The sequence below is a fragment of the Mauremys reevesii genome, linkage group 11 (assembly GCF_016161935.1).
Source record: "Mauremys reevesii isolate NIE-2019 linkage group 11, ASM1616193v1, whole genome shotgun sequence".
Lineage (NCBI taxonomy): Eukaryota > Metazoa > Chordata > Testudines > Geoemydidae > Mauremys > Mauremys reevesii.
Window position 1 is genome coordinate 21,614,841 of NC_052633.1, and position 14,956 is coordinate 21,629,796.

The 14,956-nt window shown below is 43.9% G+C and overlaps 1 long non-coding RNA gene across 1 annotated transcript; it reads left to right on the forward strand.

Moving 5' to 3' along the window:
• The first annotated feature begins 385 nt into the window (after positions 1 to 385).
• On the forward strand, positions 386 to 14,196 carry LOC120374926. Its single transcript, XR_005586343.1, has 2 exons — positions 386 to 515; positions 13,400 to 14,196. It is a non-coding gene; the product is annotated as an uncharacterized LOC120374926 (long non-coding RNA).
• The last annotated feature ends 760 nt before the right edge of the window (positions 14,197 to 14,956 follow it).

Sequence of the window (14,956 nt, forward strand, 5' to 3'; positions counted from 1 at the left end):
GATTTGATATTAAAATATATCCCGTGGCAACCCCAGCCTCTCAGTGTAGTCCCCAGAAGATCTTGAGGGAGGTAAGGGAATGCTGTCTACTTTGCTAGTGAAACTATAGCATATGAGGCTCTTCTTGCCAACAAGGTGTCTGGTTGAATGGCTGCTTTGGGGTCATGCTTTTCTCATGGGCCCATTAGTGTTATATCCTTGGGGGCAACAGTTTTAGGAAGAATCATTGGAGACACAGAGAGCTGTAAACCTTGGAGCAGCCATTTATAGCTACACACAGAACTAACCAACAGCCAGCCAAAACTGCTGGGCTAACCCCTAATAATCTAACTCAGTTGCCATAGCAACACGAGATTCTATTGCCATGACAACCAAATACACAACAATTAGTTTCTGCACAAGGTTTAATAAATGATGACAGAACTCAAGTTCATCTCCCTGCTGCCATGACAGACTTTCTGAATGTTGACCAGTGCAGTGCGACCTCCCGGAATCTGCAGGCGGAGACATTGCAGGTTAGGTATTGGGGTTCCATCCCCAGTACTCTTCTGCCCAAATTAACTCTGTGTGTGTATATAGAAGTGAAACACAGCAATCCTGTGATATTAAATGGGCGCACGCACTTATCCCTCTTTCTCCTCCCATTCACCAGCATAGCCCCCTTGAAGCCCAGCCAAAGAAACACACAAGAAATACAATGTTGGTCAATATACTCAGTACGGATGTTGAGAAGTACAGTGCTTAGTAGCAGCTCCTGATGCCAGAGAAATAAGAGATGGAACTTTAGTTCCTAATACCCCAGAAAAAATGACTCGAAGAACAACAGTGCTTGATGTTGAACTGGCTTTACCCCTTCCTGGAGAAAGGGCCATATGCTTTTTACACTGTGTGCAAGTGGAAAGGGTACGTCGCTGAAGGGGTTTAGAGGAACTCTTCCAAACTGGATTTCTGTGCCATCAGTTTCCACTTAACTGAGACAAGAAATGCGGTTCGGGGTTGAGCCAAACAAACAAAGAAAGTAAACAGATAATTTTAACAGGGCTCTACACATAACAGGAGAGACGACTCCAGTCTCCTCTCTCCTTAGGCCAGCCATTATCTGCCTAGCTCACTTTCCTCCCCCTCCCATTGCAGATAGCTTGGCTTCTGCCAGCAGCACTCAATCTTGGGAGAGAGGGGAGGGTCATTATCAGTGGTAGCTATGGTCCCCTGACCAAGATTCCCCACTGAGGGTTTGAAATGAGAGACAGCTAGGAGGCGAGATAGCAGCCAGAGGAAGAAGCAAATATTTCTTTCCTTCTGACCTCCTGCCTCCTCCAACCCCCCACACAGCAACCTTCTTGGCCCACTTACACAACCCAGAAATCCCCTCTCCGAACTCTCAACCCAGCACTTAGCATCTCAGGACCAACCCACCCAAAGCGCTGTTTCTCCATGTGACCCCACCACCATCCCACAATCCTTTATAATCATAGCAAGAAAGTGTGCCTGGGCTTGGGACAATGGGAGAATAAATGTTTGGGACCCTGATGTATGGCTGTGTGCTTACAAATTAAGGACAGGTCACTTCTGGTGATTGGCAAGCTGTGCCCATCCATAATTTATGGGAACAGGAGTAGTCTGTGAAACACCAAGGATCCTATACAATAACCAAGATGTAGAGGAATACTGGACATGGACCCTGAGGTCTCCTTACAAATCATTAGTGTGACCAGATGCCTCAGAGACTGTGACTGTACTAGCTCAACAACTTGCCACATCCTACCACTTCATAGACGCCTCTGAGAAGCTGCCCCAATCACCTCGCTGTTCTAAGGGACAAATCGTTGCCTTGGAGCCTCCGCGGCCTGGCAGCCAGACACCCCTCCGCGGCCTGGCTGTGCTCAGCATACACAGATGCTTACGCAGATGCTGAAGGCAACAGGGCCCTGCCTGGGGGTGGCTCTCTAGTGCTTGTGTGGCAGGGCCCTGAGAACGGGCCCCTGAGTACTGCTGACTGACATTCAGACCCCAGAGCTGGAGGTGCACACCCAGTACTCTCTCATAGTACCAGGACGGAGGGGGGATGCCTCTCATCTGATTGGCAGTCAGAGGATGACATAAAGGTAACCTACACAGCAGGGGAAAAACTGGGGCTTGTCCCTTTTCTTGATGCTTTATGATGAGTACACAAGGGCTGGAAAGGGGCATGGGTGGTGGTGGTTGTTTTTTAAGAAACATACTGGAGGGAGGAGTTTCTGGTGTGTGTTTGTTTTTTATTTTTTAACACTAGCAATGCAGGTCTTACGTACCCTGGGAGATTCTATGATTGTGGAACTGCTGAAATGGCATCACAGAAGCTAAGAGTGAAAGTTGACCACTTGACAGGGGAAAGGATTTTTAACAGGCTGTTTACAGCTCATGGTTTGTTTTCTAATGCCTATTTAACTCCTATCACAGGGAAGACCAGAGTTGGTGATCTTGAAATCAAGGGGATATTTTGCTAAAACCCAATGACGTTAGAAATGAGGCATGAACCACGACATTCACGTCTAGCTTTTCAGCCTTCCTCCCTAACTTTCAGGGAGTTAAGATCTGGGAGTTTGGAGTCATGCCCTGGTTTAGCTCCGTGGAGTCATTTGGGCCTACATCTTTAGGGGGATCAGTCTCCCCTGAGCAGAATAAATCATGGAGGTTGGTACAAATTCTGGTCTGTGGGTGTCACTAACCTGTTATATGACCGGATCTGATGCGTATTGGAATAAATGGAAAGATTCCCAGTGACTGCAATGGACTTTGGATCAGAGCAGCAGTGCGTAGTGGCACTCTCCCCCATGTCAAGACTTGAGCTTGGGTTTAATAGAGAGATCTTCCTTCTGCCACCTTTAGTCTTAACAAATAATTGAAAAAGGAAAAATCTGTCCAAAAGGAGTCGACTGCAGCAGAGAGAGCTCTGTCTGAGTCTCCTCTCTACAATGCACTCCCTTTTGGGAGGATGGCAGGGCATGTGTGAGGGTTTAAGTGAAGGTATTTTCGATGGTTTGTTCCTATAGCTGAGTGTCTAGGGTTAGTGTAACGTGCTACTGGGGATACACAGAGCTTTGAGCCACTCTGTTAGCCCTCTACGTCAGCAAGAGTGAGTTTTGCTGGTGATTACTCTGCGTGTCAGTTTTCTGCCACACCAGCCCTGTCTTTCTCAGCAGCGAACTCCTCAAGGCTCTCCCAACCCAAACCTCACCTAGCGGGTAACAGTCAGTGAACTTCAGCCCTGAGCTTCTTTGAGATGTTTCTCTGCAATGCACAGTCCCTGCCATGGTGCATTCACAGAAGATATTAAGTTTGCTGCTCTGTTAAAGAGTCAGTGCATCACAGCTTATTGATTTAACTGGGGTAAATACACCCTTCCTTTCAAACACAGCACTGACTAGGTTTATAGTAAAACAAGCTTATTAACAAAAGAGCCTCGATTTAAGTGATACCAAGAGATAAAGGTAGAGATAGTTACAGGCAAAGAAAAATGAAAATGCATCAAGAAGTCTGAAATTTAGGCCATGTCTCCACTACAGACTTATATTAACTACCAGTGATGGCTCCAGGCACCAGCGCTCCAAGCGAGGGCGGCAGTCAGGCTGCCTTCGGCAGCATGCCTGTGGGAGGTCCACCGGTTGCACAGATTCGGCGGCAATTGGGCAGCGGGTATGCTGAAGCCGAGGGACTGGGACCGGTGGACCTCCCACAGGCAAGCTGCCGAATCTGCGGGCCCGGGGACCTCCTGCAAGCGCGCCGCCGAAGGCGGCCTGCCTGCTGTGCTTGGGGCGGCAAAAAAGCTAGAGCCACCCCTGATAACTATATTAATCAGGGTTGTGAAAAATCCACACCCCCTGAGCGATGTAATTAAACTGACCTACCTGCCACTGTTGACAGCGCTATGTCAATAGCTACCCCATCTTGTGGAGCTGGATTAACTACTCCGACAGAAGAAGCTCTCCTCTAGGTGTAGTAGCATCTTCACTAACGCTGTAGCGATATTTGTGTATCTTGGTAGATCAAGGGCTGGTCTTCAGTCTTTGTTCAAGATGCCTTATTTTTTACCCACAGTCTCCTTTCCAGGTTTTTACTCGCTGGCCTGGCCAGGGCCTATCACAGAGATCAAATCGCTTGGTTTATTTGTCTCCTAGGTGAAGAATAAAGATGAATCTCTTTGTTCTTTATATTCTCCAAGGGATGTCTTTGTCTTACAAGTCAGGAAGGTTTGTTGGGGATTCAGTCTCCTGTGCCTCTCTGAGGTGCAGGACTCATGTTAATTTTCTTTCTCTGGGGTTCAGGAACAGGATAACCCTTGCTGGTTTAGCTTGATAGCTTAGTTTACTGCTAATATGGAAATTGAGGTAAACCTACATTCCTTTGTCTAGGACTCACCAGTTTATTTCTTGTACCTAGGCTAAGCTGTCTTGTCTTAAACATCTTCCAGTAATATCACAAAGCGGGAATTCACAGCTTCACATAAAAGGTTGACACATTCATTTTACAATGACATTAATAACCAGTGTGGTGGTAGCTTTCATATGGTAACTCACAAGGCATATTTTGTACAAATGTTATTGCAGTAGTGTGTAGGGTGTGCCTGCAGGGGCGCCTGGAGTCACAGTGAGGAATGCCCAGGGTTGAGACAAAGGGTTGGTAAGTCGTCAGACCTTACCAGCTTCTGAAAATAAGTTTTCTTAAAGTGCATATTAGCGAGAGGATTCTGACGTGCTGTTGGAAGGCTGGGCCTGTGATCAAAGCAATTCTCTCTAGTGAAATAGATGTAACTAGGATACAGGTTAGAAGAGCACTGAGGTTCTAGTGTCAAAGAAGTAGAATCTAATTAGTGTTTGATCCTAGATCCCTTGCACAGAAAACACTGAAGTAATTACACTTAATGCAGTATTCAAACCTTAGTTGTGTCTCTGGTACCTATTCATCACATGAAATGATACTCAGCCCAGAACTGAATCAATAAAAATCAGAGGATATGAAATGGAAAATAAGAAGCAGAAAACACGACTGTCTACCAAATGACTTGGCTGTAAAAACTGGGGCGAACGTGTTGAGGTTTAAAATTATCAAAGCTTTCTTTGCAATATTTGCAGCACTTTGTCAGCCACAAATATGCCTCCCCACATAAGACAGTAACTGCGTTTCTTTGTGGCGATATCATTAAATGCAGCAGAAGGGAGGGTGTTGCCAAAAGAATATCAAAGCATTGAACACAAACTAGTGTTTTCTTTTTAATTCAGGAGGTTCCTTTTGGTTTTTTTTTTTTTTAAAGGTTAGAATCTACTCTACACATCCACACTAAAACTAAGTTATTGAGCCTTTTCTTTCCATTAAATTTGGTCTGTTTTCTCATTCTTCTCACTCCCTCCTGCAAAATGTGTATATGGGGCCGTTGGGAAGGCCGCGGGAAGGCCTGGGTTGGAATGTTTTAAAACATACTGCTGGCACCCAGCATTCTATCTCCATTTTGTCTGACCATGTTGGCTGAGTCTGTTTCTCAAAGTCTGGCAGTGGCTGGACCATGGATGGGAGCTAGCTCAGGGAAGAGAGCACTGGGGTGATGATGACAGGTTGAGGAAAACAACCAGAGGACATGGCAAAGACTACCACCATTGTATCTCTGTTCGGGGTAGCAAGTATAAAATGATGAGTGGGACTGGAGAAAGGGGGTGAGGTTTCAGATGGGACCTAGTTTGGTTTGACACCTGGTGTTCAAGAATGCAAGCTTGTGGCTGGACTGCTAGATACAAACACATGTAACACTGTGTACTCTCAGCATTTAACTCTGGCCTTTGTGGATGATCAACAAGATCTTTCCTACAACACTGCCTGCCTCCTGTATCGCTAATTGAAACAAAAGAGGAAATTCTGGTAGAAATGCCTGCGTCCTTTCTACACTAGTGGTCCCACCATTGGACTGCACTATGGGAGGAGACTTCCCCAACAATTCTCCTTTACACAGTGCTCCTGACCATGGTTCTGTGTATTCATGGCCTGTCTGCCTCCCAGGTACTTGTGACGGGTTGGGTCACAGAAACCCCCTTGGGACTGTCACCTGACGTGCTGAGATTACCTCTGAGCCCGTTTTCCCGGCCAGCTTGGGACTCCAGTATCCTACCTTGTTGAGCCAGACCCGCTAGCCTGCTACAACACAGACCCGGGTCTGAACCACATCCCCCCAAAGCTGCAAACTTAACAGAAAACAGCTTAAGAAGTGCTCCTGTCTCCAGCACCCAGAGACCCAGCTCCCAATGGGATCCAACCCCAAATAAATCAGTTTTACTCTGTATAAAGCTTATACAGGGTAAACTCATAAATTGTCTGCCCTCTATAACACTGATAGAGAGAGATGCACAGCTGTTTGCTCCCCCAGGTATTAATCACTAACTCTGGGTTCAATAATAAGCAAAAGTGATTTTATTAAATATAAAAAGTACGATTTTAAGTGGTTCCAAGTAATAACAGACAGAACAAAGTAAGTTACCAAGCAAAATAAAACAAAAGCATGCAAGTCTAAGCTTAATACACTAAGAAACTGATTACAGATAAATTTCACACTCAGAGATGTTCCAATAAGCTTCTTTCGACTCCTTTCTAGTCTGGGCCCAATCCTTTCCCCTGGTACCATCCTTGTTCCAGCTCAGATGGCAGATAGGGGATTTCTTATGACTGCAGCCCCTTTGTTCTGTTCCACCCCCTTATATAGCTTTGGCACAAGGTGGGAATCTTTTGTCTCTCTGGGTCCCCACCCCTCCTTCTAAATGGAAAAGCCCCAGGTTTAAGATGGATTCCAGGACCAGGTGACATGGTCACATGTCCTGTGAGACCCCCCCAAGCCTCCATTCTTCCTGGCCTGACTCATAGGAAGCTTGCAAGTAAACAGAGCCATTTACAACCAATTGTCCTAGTTGATGGGAGCCATCGAGATTCCAAACCACCATTAATGGCCCACACTTTGCATAATTACAATAGGTCCTCAGAGTTATATTTCATATTTCTAGTTTCAGCTACAAGAGTGGTACATTTATACAAAGAGGATGACCACATTCAGTAGATTATAAGCTTTGTAATACCTTACAAGAGACCTTTTGCATGAAGCATGTTCCAGTTACATTATATTCACACTTATTACCATATTTTCATAAAATCATATGGAGAGCAACGTCATAGAACTATCTATAGCACCTGAGCTATGTAGGTATTTCCTATGCAAAAAGCCTTTCAAGGAGTCCAATAAAGTACCAAGATTCTGCCTCTACCTTATCTCCAGGATCCAGGCTACCATTCACTGGCATGTTTGAACCTCTTTCCTCCTTTACCTTATTAATGCTAAAAAATGTGGCTGCTTTACATATACGCATGAATAGTTCCAACCCAATTGTACAGTGAGCGAGCTCACTGTCGGATAACCGCTTGGGCTGGTCGTTTTACTTTTTTTTTTTTTTTAAGTGGTAGTGGTGTTGGCAACTCTCATCTGGAATATTTTAGGGGCGGATTAATCACTTCCCAGTTGTGCTGAACCTGAAACAAGACTTTCTGACTGAAAGGCACATAACTTAATTTTTCTGTGGCTGGATATTAAAACCACCAAAGAATCATGCCATCCAGTGAGGATGTTTTAATTTGGTTTAAAGCGGTTAAGTTTGGCACGCGTTCCTGAGGTGGTGGGAACATTTATATAAAAATAATACACATGGCCAGCCATTTTTTTTCCTAAATCCCTGTTGCAGTGAGTGTGTTTTCATTTTGAATAAGTATTGACTCCCTCTCAATGTCTATTTTGATCTGAGAAAAGTGAAAGTCAGGCAGTGACCGTCCTAGGCCTGTGTTTGACATCATGGTTGCTTGCAAGGGAAACTCTTGATGTCACAAATTCAATAATAGGATAAAAGAGATGTTAAATGACTAGAGAAGATACAGGTGGAAAAGATAGTCTCCTTCTCAATGAAGGATGTTGTCTCTGGAATTGAATTGGGAAAACTGTTCTTATTAAGAACTAAATTAAACTACACACACAAATAAAGGAAAGCTGAAGTCTTCTGGTTGAGTCTAGGGCTGCACCCATGTAACTCTCCCCACAGTAAGCTGAGGAAGAATAAAAAATAGAATCATTACATCATTGGAACAACGTGGCACTGGGGGATAACTGATCCCGAGGCCACGGTGACTGCTGAGAGGTGGGGGGTGATTTATCCTTTTATACTTATCATGCACACCACAGTCTTTCCACAGACTTCCAAGAGGGTGAATTGATCATTGTCAAAAGGCTAAGAAGCTTCTGAGTAGAGCTGGTTGATAATTCCCTGTCAGCAGTTGTGGGGGTAGGGCAGGGTTTTCCAACAAAAAATGACTTTTTTTTTTAACCTAAAATTTCAGATTCAGTTAAATTTGTTTTTTGGTGGAAAAAGTTTGGTCATTAATTTTTGTTCTCATCCAAAAAGTGTACTTTTAACCTAAAACCAAACATTTTTCATTCAGGTTTTCATTTTAAAAAAAAAGTAAAATATCAGTCAAAATCATGAAAAATATTTACCATTTTCTGACTTGCTCTACTTCTAACTTGTGCACTGAAGAAGCAAATCTTTGTTTCAGCACAAATATTCTCAATAGTTGTGTGATAAGGGAAATAACACAAAAGTAAATAGTTTTGAGAGTTTGAAAGGCCACCTCTTCACAGGAGTGAAAGTAACTTAAAGGATTTACCGGTATGCTGGAGTCCTGGGCAGGGTGTGTGGCCTCAGTCAGAAAAGGTGTGGCCTAAGTCAGAAGAGGCAGGACCTTTACATACCAGGCCCTTTAAATCAAGATTTAAAGGCCCAGGGGCTGCGGCTGGGAGCCCTGGGGCCTTTAAATCACCTCCAGAGCTACCACCTGCAGAGGCAGCTGAGAGCCCCGGGATTCAGGGGTGATTTAAAGGGCCCCGGGCTCCGGCTGCCACTACCACAGCGGAGCTCCGGGCCCTTTAAATCACCGACAGAGCCCTGCTGCCGCTACCCTGGGGCACTGGCAGCCGGGCTTGGGCGGTGATTTAAAGGGCCTGGGGCTCTGGCTGCTGCAGGGAGCCCCGGGCCCTTTAAATCGCCAGCCTGGGGAAGCTGGTCCAGTCCGGCACAGTGTACTGGCTCTTGCCGGTACCGGACCGTACCGGCTTACTTTCACCTCTGCCTCTTCACAAAAGTGCATCTTTAAACTCCGAATTTAAAAATGACTCCAATGAACACTTTCACATAACTCATCTGCTTCTATAAAACCCCAGTAACTCAATTTCTGTTTCGTAGAAAAATTGCTGACATCTGTTTTTAAGCATTAGTATCTTTAACAATGTAGGATTCTGACTCAACATTGGTGTCATGTTAAAGGATTTGTGCTGAGCTTATAGTGTAGTTTCAAGTGGTTGCACAAGTATTGGCATTTAACCCCGGCATTTTCCAGACGGCCAGCCAAATATGTGCTTAGAGGGATAACTGGTTGTAGTCATATAAATGGCTCTCTCTCTCTATCCTTCTGTTGTGGCTGGTTGCCTTCTATTACTGACTACTCCGTTAGAAATGTTCACGTTGACATATCATTTTAAAATTGAATATTTGAAATAATTTGCTTCCCTGTCTTATCCTGTGCTGGAATCCAGATGCCAGAACTTGGTGGGGCTCATTTTTATTCCCACAAGAGGAATCAAGTGACTAGTGATTTTGTGTGCCTCGTGTTTTAAAGACCTAACTCAAAATACCTTAAAAGGGGCTGGTTGTTTTTTTTATTTTTTTGGAAAGCTCTGAAAATAAGGCTCCTTTATGGCATCTCGAGCTGGAGACCCAAAAATTGAAGCACCCCACAAATCACTAGTGACTTCCAAAAATTTAGGTCTAGAGATATTTCTTGGTCTAGGAAGGCTCGGTTTTGACATAGTTAATGGTGACTCTGGAACCTCAGGCCTCTTAAATAAAGGTCTGGCCGCGCCCGAGGTAGGCTTTCCAAGCACGAAAGGCCCCATCCTTGCTCTGGAGAGCTCACAGCTGAAAGAGAGACAAGTGAACAGTCAACAGGTACGGGGGAGGGGAGCAACAAGCACACAGTTGCGTTATGAAATGTCCCACTTGTATACCAGTTACTCCTCAAGTATCAGCGTCAGTTAACCAACACGTACCTAACTGATATCACAGCAGCAATCCCTCTCTGGGAAAGGTTAGGGGCCTGGTACACAAGCTCATACTCAAAACTATGTAAAGTGTCAAGCAAAATTCTGGACACCCTCCCCCCCGTTGCCCAAATCCTGCTTTTTCAAGGACGAGAACAGCTTCCAACAATCCAACCCAATTTATGCTTCACGAGATCCTAAAATGAGATCCTCTTGTCTCTCTCCCAGGACATGACACTGGATTGTTCTCTACAGTGTTTTCTCAAGGAGTCTGTTCAGGCTGGTTTTAAGTGACTCAGTCATGGGGCTTACTCCATGGCCCCTGGGGGATATTCCACAGTCTAATAATATTCATGAGTATGAATATTTTCTGATATCCAGCTTAAATTCTACTCTGTACATTTTTTTTATCCTATTAAGCCTAATTACAGTTTGCCCTCTTGGATGCCCCCCACACAGTTCCTCTCCCATTTCCTTTAATGGTCAAGATCTACAGGAAAGAAAACCCAATGTTACATCCATAGAAACGATGATGAAGGGTTGTTTGTGCCTTGTTTAGAAAATGATGAGGCTTTTAAGGCTTGGCCAAACATCAGCAGCACATTTGAGCAGGAGCTGGGACTTGAGATTACTGACTGGAATACATAAACTCTACAAAGATTGCTACCTAGAAAGCTTACAGAGACATTGTCAGACTCTAGAACACCACGTGTGCACCTTTATTTTCTGGGGCTGCATGATCAGTAGAGATAGGTCCAACCCCAAACGCTAGATATGAAAGAATGTGTCCTTTGGGGGGGTTCAAAAGTCTGTATGTGCTTGGGTCCATGAATCTATACTGAATACATTTAAAGCGCTAAAAGGATTTACAGTCCTGTGTGCATAGTTATAACTGTCATCCTCTGCCTCCTAGAGGTGACGTGGCAGCACTAAAAAGGACACAGAAGGGCTACCGTGATGCAAGACTGTTAAAACTTGGAAACTCCCTTCACTACACCCACAGCTTTGTCACTTAGCCCCAGAAGGATGCTGCGGAGATGGGCTGGTGCTGAAGTGGGGTCGTGGGCCCTGCACTGGCTCTCTGCACAGGGATTCATTTCACCATCATGGAAGGCTGTGCTGTCAGTTCTGCCTGTTGCCATAGAACCACCCAGCATAGACTAGCCCAGGCACGGCCCTACCGACCCCCTCTGAGACACCCCTCGTGGTGGGGAGGGGCAAGAAAGAGAGGGAAGAATGATGCTGAGAGGGGCCACCTGCATTGGGGGATGAGATGAACTAAAAGACTTTTAGCTGCAAATACCTCTGGGTATCTCCTGCTACCGTTCATGATGTGATCCATGCTTAACACAGCTCAGGGAGTGGATTTATTGTTAGGGACCCTGTCTAGCTGGAGAAACCCAGAATCCTGAACTTGGGTCTTGGCAGCTCAGTGAAGGAGGAGCTGATTTTTCCAGTGTTTTCGTTTAAAAATGTATTTGTAAATGTTAAGATTATATTCCTGTATTCTGCTAAGTTGAGAATTAGTTAACCCTTCATAAAGTATGGTGTATTAAAGACTCTCTGGCTCAGATGCTCAACTGGTGTATGTTGTTATAGCTCCATAACAATTTATTTTAGTAAGAATGGCCCCAACATGCTTAAAGCTAAGCACATGAGTAGGCCCATTGACTAAGTATTTAAAGTGAAGTATGTGCATTGAGTATGTACAGGATCAGGGCCTACTCCCAGTTTTCTGTCATTCTTAGGTTCCTGACTGGCCAAAGTAACCCTGATGTACCCTGATCCTCTTCTGATTTAAAGATGCATTTGAGGACAAAAACATGCTTTTGTCACAATCTTTTTTTTTTTCTGGCTGTTTTTTAGGTGGCTCTAATACTCCAACTGTACAGATTTCTTCACTCTGGGAATTTGCAGTATTTTTGTAAAAACTCAATAACATTTCTCTTACTACTTGGTGCATAACTAACGTAGCACTTGAATACCTCCATTTTCAGAACGATAGATTTAAGGTCCTGATTCTCTCCCCTCCTGCCACCCCATACAAGAGCCATGTGGGTAGATGCATGGATCCTCCCTAACTTCAGCTTTACTGTGGGTTCCCATGCCTCTGAAATCAAATGTCATCATTTGGGCACCCGAAATTGGAAGCCATCTGTGACTATTTTGGTCTTAACCTCTGGCTATTTCGGCTGCTGCTGAACTCTTAAAGGCGTATGCACCCAAATGTAATTTGTAAGCCTATAAACATTGTAGTGAATCCAATCAATGAATAAAAAAAAATCATAATGAACTTATTTTAGACCTAAAAATGAAATATTTTATATTTATGGGGATGTGTCTTACAGTTAGTGTCAAGTATGAATACCTAGATTCACTAAAACAAGAGGGTTGAATCTCAGCAGCAGCATTTCAGCCTTTCATCCTTCTGAGCAAGAGAACTTCAATCCAAGCCCATTTACTGTGTGTGGACCTTTAAGATGAGACCTTGAGACCGGAGGTTTTTTTCTAGTCTACAGCTGGGCACAATTTTTGGCCAAAACTTTTTTGGCTAAAAACACGGATTTGGTGACACTGCAACATTTTGTGAATTCATGTCAGTTTGGCAGAATTGTTCATTAAAAGCAAAACCAAAAAACTCCGGAAACAAATTAAAAAGCGTTGAGGTTTTTTTGGGTTGAAAAAGCTTCTCGTTTTGAAATTTCCTTCCAGTTATTTTTTTTCACCATGTTAAAACAATGCTTATTGAAACAAAGTTTTTTTTGTTTTGAACAAAGCATTGTTTGATTCCAAATGGAACTTTTTCCAACTTTTTGACATGCCAAAAAATTTACAAAAGACATTGTTTTCAGTTTCACCTGAAACTATTCTTAATTTTTTTTTTTCAGAATTGCCAGAGAACTGAAAAAACGTACCCAGGTTTTGTCCTGTCTCTTTGCATGGAGGCTCTGTCCCTGTTGCTTCTTGTAAGAGCATGTATTTACCCAAGTGCCCACGGACACATGTCCTTTGACATCAGGGGCCTGGTTTGCTACTGCTCCCTGAACAAGAAGTGACTGCTTTTCAATCATGTGATATGTGCATAATCTAGAAACTAGGATGTAATGCCATTTTTAATACTCTCATCACCATGATATCTGGGCACAAATATATAGAACTTTGTTAAAGTGCTTTGGAATGAAGAATGCAATAGACGAGCAAAGTTTTATTAGCACTATTTTTATAAGTACCATCTCATTGTTATTGTAGGTAGAATCCAAAGCCACAGAAGAGCATCATCCTATTCCTTAGAGAATCCTCTTCAGTTAATCATATTACAAAAGCAAACAGAACCAACTTTCACGAGGCTACCTGACCGGTGACTGATATGGTGACTGTGAAGAAGTGAGAAAACATCTGTCCTGTGCTTTGGCAGAAATACAGTCACTCGCCAAGTTCCTTGTGCCATGGGCCCTGAGGGAGATCAGTGTGGTCACCTCCCAAGTTTTCCAGCTCAGACACATCTGCTTTGAGAATGACAAATTAAAATATCTTAATTGAGCGGAGCCCGCTGCCGCCAGCCCACATGGCCTGCATGTGAGTTGTGGTATTCTCAGGGTTTCAGCACATTCCTCACAGGGCACAGGGATAGCACTGTTTTAGAACTGACACAAGGAGGAGTTTCAGACGCCTTCCCAGGCAGCCAAGAGACTGCAGGAAAAAGACAAACTTCTGTGGGTTTCTGGAAAGTTTTAAATTGCCCTTAGCGGTCCTCACAGTTTCCCAGTTGCAGTCTGGGAAGAATGGCAATGCGCTCCTAGCATCTAATGTGCCTCTGAGCTAATGGGTTGTGTTAGAGCCATTAGATGAATACAAGGGCTATGGAAAACACCAAAAAACTTGCATCAATTTCCCTGGTTGCAGGTTGTGCAGCCTCCTTCTGAAAATGCAGCCCACTGCGGCAAAACCAATTCAGTGATATTGAAAGGGCTGTAACGCCTCGAAAATGTCTCTTTCCATTGCAGGAAACATGCTTAGCATCACATTAAATGGTCCTGACAGCTTGCTGCAAGTTTTATGTAATTCACTGCCACATTGCAAAGCCCTCACTGGTGGCAGAGAATAGCTGCTTAGACACACTGTTGAATTCATTGCAGTTGATGCAAAGATTCTTTCAGAAGAAAAACATGCAAAGGCCTTCATCTTAAAATGGTTTTAGTTCCTTTATTCCCATAAAAAGAGATGTGCGCTCAATTAATCCCCCCCCCCCCGCCTCCTCCATCAAATCCTCTCGAAGTGCTCCGCTGTGAAGTTTTTAGGATGTTAAGAAGCTTGTGAGAAAGGGACGTGGGTTGCCAGGTCAGTGGAAACTTAAGCAGTCTGTGTCAAAACTCAACTTGTTTGACAGGTGAGACCAAAATATCTGCAGCTTGTGTAATGGAGCGTGGTGGGGTTTTTGGTGTTTTTTTTATTAGTACTGAGGTAATTTGTTGCCTATCATTATATAGCTCCTTGAGGTAGAGAGGCAACTAGTTTTCTGTTAATTAGAAAAGCTAGGGATTGTTGACTTCTGGTAATGGACAAAAAGTAATGAGAGTTCTAACAACCAGGTTACTGGGATAGAGGGACAGTATTCAGTGGACACAAATCAGTATGTACATCTTTAAATTGTAGTCATCACACTATTTCATGTGGGTGTGAGAGAGAGCAAGAGAGTTACTTTCACACTCTACTAGATGGAATTTTGGGCCTGCTCACGTGTTTACCATTTCCTTCTACTAGATTATCTAAACTGTAAACTCTTTGGGGGCAGGGACCTTATCTTCA